The sequence below is a fragment of the Arvicanthis niloticus genome, chromosome 22 (genome assembly GCF_011762505.2).
Source record: "Arvicanthis niloticus isolate mArvNil1 chromosome 22, mArvNil1.pat.X, whole genome shotgun sequence".
Taxonomy (NCBI): Eukaryota; Metazoa; Chordata; class Mammalia; order Rodentia; family Muridae; genus Arvicanthis; species Arvicanthis niloticus.
Genome location: NC_133429.1, coordinates 32,838,363 through 32,842,398, shown reverse-complemented (window position 1 = coordinate 32,842,398; position 4,036 = coordinate 32,838,363). Strand labels below are relative to the sequence as shown.

The 4,036-nt window shown below is 42.0% G+C and overlaps 1 long non-coding RNA gene across 1 annotated transcript; it reads left to right on the top strand.

The window, feature by feature from the left end:
- Nucleotides 1-1,054: 1,054 nt before the first annotated feature.
- LOC143435710 (uncharacterized) lies at nt 1,055-3,807 on the top strand. The gene is made up of 3 exons (XR_013106172.1): nt 1,055-1,302; nt 2,883-3,086; nt 3,197-3,807. It is a non-coding gene; the product is annotated as an uncharacterized LOC143435710 (long non-coding RNA).
- Nucleotides 3,808-4,036: the final 229 nt, after the last annotated feature.

Genomic DNA, 4,036 nt, shown 5'->3' with positions numbered 1-4,036 from the left:
TAGGAGACAACGAAAAACAGGAATTTAAATAAGCCGTGCGAGTATCCTGTGCTAGCGTGAGAGGATACTTATAGGAAAAAATGTAAGGTAAATCCGTGGGACGGTAAGCGGTTGAGGGTGTAAGACATTACAAGTGTCTCTCTCATGGTGATTTGGGAAGCAGCTCAGTAGCTACAACCCACCATCAGCTAGAAGCACACTTGCTGTGTTTGTAGAGTAGAACAATGCCATGAACAGCCCAATAGAGGGCTAGAAGTCTGTGTGATAGCTCTTCAGGGTACACACGGAAGAAGAAAAGGAAACAGAGCAACTGTTTTCAATAAGCAGCCCTTACTTGGATCGTAGCCCTAATAACTCAAATATAACACAAGCCTTTTTAGGAACTCCCTTGCTGAAAGACTGAACTAGTTTTATAAAAGGTCCAGGCTGGGTATTAATTCCTGTCAACACCCAGGCTGTACATTACAGGACAGACTCAGTCCTGCAGGCATTGTGCACCCATTAGCAGACAAGATCTGGAACAAGAACATTTGCTGAGGTAATGCTCTTAAATCAAAACCTTCCTACTTTGAGGCATCATGAATCGCTCTCCCCTTTGGCCAACAGAAAGGAGAAATACATAGAGAGGACAGGGTCGTTACTATATCGTCTATAGAATGACAGTGATAATTACATTAAGAACTAACAAGAAAGAAACACCCTTAACTCAGGGCACTGGCTACAGCGCTCAGAGCTGCACTGTGTTATTTTATTTACTTACTCTTGTAAACAATGCTTTCAGGTAAGTATAATTTACCATTAGCAGGGCGCATGTCCCTCCATATTGACTGCAGGTGACAGGATTCAACTGGGTCGCACTGTTATGTGGCTTGCTGGGAAATCACGAGAGGACTACATGACCCAGAGCTTGCTGTTTCTGTCCTCTCACAACCTCAAACGAACCAGTGGAGTATTCGAGATAAATATTATATTAGGGTTCCAACACAAGGGGGCAGCACAGAGAAACAGCATAATGAAAGAAAATTAATGTCAGACACTCTCTAATTAAACTCTCTTCTGCTCTCACGTATTAAGGTTAAAGTCGTAATGAAATTAATTATTACCGTCTCCATCCTCCTCCGCATGTGCTGGTTTTGCATAAATTGACAGAAAAGGGAACCTCGAAGACAAAGATCAATAGACCAAGTCTCCACGAGAAGGGAGATTTCCTTTGCTCTCGATAATGACGTTTAGCTGCTTCGGTTAAACAATAACCCAAATTTGAGCCTGCAATTTTAACCTCAGAAGGACTGTCAGTTTTCGGTAAGTCCTCTGCCCTCCTGGCCAGTAGAGATTGAATCAGAAAGTCCAACTTCCAGGAATCTAGGGCTGAGCCAGGCCAGATGATTTTAAGTTAATGTTTGACCTCCCAAAGGTCAGGGAAATGCTCACACAAAAGAATAACCCAGCCACGAGATGCCTTGATCCTACAGTTCCCACACTAGAGTCGGGGTGGGGCTTCGTTGGATGGAGTGTTGTAGGTTGTTTTTTTTTTTTTTTTTTTTTTTTTTTTTTTTTTTTGATGATTTCAGACCCTCAGAGGGTATTTGAAAACCAAGGGCAGACGTCATAAACACTGACATGTGGTGGAGGTGGCTGGAGAAGAAACCAATACGCCATCAAATTTTATGATTAGCATCCCCGGGAAGCAGCAGAAATATTCACGGGCTTGGTCTTCATCATCTTCTAATGGCGATTCGATTTAATTTCTTGCTCTCTCTCATTCTTGCTTCCCTCAGATGCTGGCATTGCTTCTTAACTTCACAGCGTTTGGATTCCAAGCTGCGTGTTCTCAGCTTTGCAGGGGGGGGCTCTCTGAAGGAAAGGCCAGGTCAACCTCGCAAAGTTAGATCAATTCATTGTGAGAGATCTGCTCTCTTTGCTTGTATATCCTGCCTGTGCTTTTGGACCACAGTGCCGGAGGAGTACAGCAGGGTACTCAATCTGTGGGTCGTGACCCCTTCGAGAGTCAAACGACCCCTTCACAGGGAGTTGCCTAAAACCATCGGAAAACAAAGATATTTGCATTATGATTCATAACAGCAGCAAAATTACAGTTACGAAATAGCAATGAAAGTAATTTTATGGATGGGGGCCACCACAGCTATATTAAAGGGTCACAGCATTAGGAAGATTGAGAACTACGGTAATACAGAGAGAAATATTGTGTTAGCCACTTCCATAAATTTGCCTAATTAATGCTCTATTAATTTAAAAATTTCTTTTTAATCGAAGTTCCATGTCCACGCACACCATGTATTTTTTTTTTTTTAAGTGCAAGGATGATTTTTGTTAGGATTTAGGAGAAAAACATAATTCACGTTAGGTGAAAATCCCAGCTATCATTGGGAAGAGAGATGGAGAAAGGGCATGCCTGTCAGATTGGGCATGAACCAGACATGGATAGGAGGGGAAGGGGGAGGGAGAGTGGGAGGGGGAGGGAGAGGGGGAGGGGAGGGGAAGGGGAGGGGGAGGAGATTCCACAACCCTCATTGCCAAATAGCAAACAATTTAAGCTATTTTAGGTACTTTTGTTGATGTTTTACAACAGGTGATCTATAAGTAATTCGCATGTATTTCTTGAGTTTTCAATTTTAGCCATTATCTCCTTTTTTCTTGCTATGGAAGATGAAGGTCCACCCCATTTTACTGCCTCCCTTTTCCTCCCGGTCTCTCACACAAATCTCCATCCTTTCAACGTACTTACCGTATCTATGTGGATGAATTCATAGTCAGAATTTTAATAACGTTCGCCATTCAAAAGATGGTTACTCTTTTTTTTTTAATTGAATTTTGAAGTATTTTATTTTAAGTTATGTGTCTATGTGCCTGATTGGATGTAGGTTTGTGCCCGTGAAGGAAGTACCCACAGAGGCCAGAAGAGGGCAGCAGATCTATGAAGCCGGAATTACAGGGGGTCGTGAGCTGCCTCGTGGGCACTGGGAACATTGTCCTCTGCAGCAGTCATGCTCTTAAGCACCGAGCCATTGCTCCAGGCTCCTGGTTACTCTCCAGTAATAGCATCACACCATTATCTTCGTTTTAAGGTTCATTTTTTTTTTGTTCTTGGATTAATGATTACTGTTATTATTATTTTAATTCTTTTCTTTTTTTTCTACCCCGCTTTTAATTTTATTGTTGAAAATTTCTTTTCTAGGGTTCTCGGTGTTTCTCAGTCCGCGCTTGAATTTGTGATCCTCCAGTCTGAGTCTTGGGAGTTGCTTGGATTGTAGCCTATGCTGCTGTACCCAGCTGGCTAATGAAAAGAATTTACTGATCATGAATTTAACCCTGTGCTCTCCCCAGTTGTCAGAATCTTCAAAGAACAAATACAGAGATATTCTACCCTCTTTGGAAGATAATTTCCCCCAGAATCTTCTCCCTACTCAAATTTAGTGTTTTCAGACCTGCTGTGCAGTTTTCTTTAGGATCTCAACACTCCTTTCTCTCTGTGTTGTGTGTTGTGTTTTACAAAACGGAGCGGGTGCCTCAGAGTGGCATGTTCTAGCACATCTGCATTGGTTCTCATCAACAAAGCTAATAAAAACTCTCCTATGAATATGTGTTATAATGTCGGTCTGTTTGTCGTAGTGCACCCTAGCTTTTCTGCTCTCAGAGAAGTTCTCCATGGTTACTGTGTAAGGATGAATCACTCTGCTTACTGTCATGCCCTCTCACAACTGCATTTCTATAGCATTTCTACAGTGCATTTAGCAACTTGCCCCCCAAGGATTGTATTGCCGAGTTCTGTATTTTATTCTGCCAGACATTCCTTTTGAACACTCAATGGCCAGGCATCTTAGGTTTTCCTTCAAATCGTTACTCATCTGTAAATCTTATTATGCCTGCATTAAAAAGGCTGAGATGTAGGCGAAGATGGGACTGAGATGCCTACGAGAAGAACTCTGAATATAGATAGGACAGCAGACATTTCATTGTTTTCCTGATGGTCTATGGTTGAAGGCATAGCGAAATCATATGATTAAGAAAACATGAC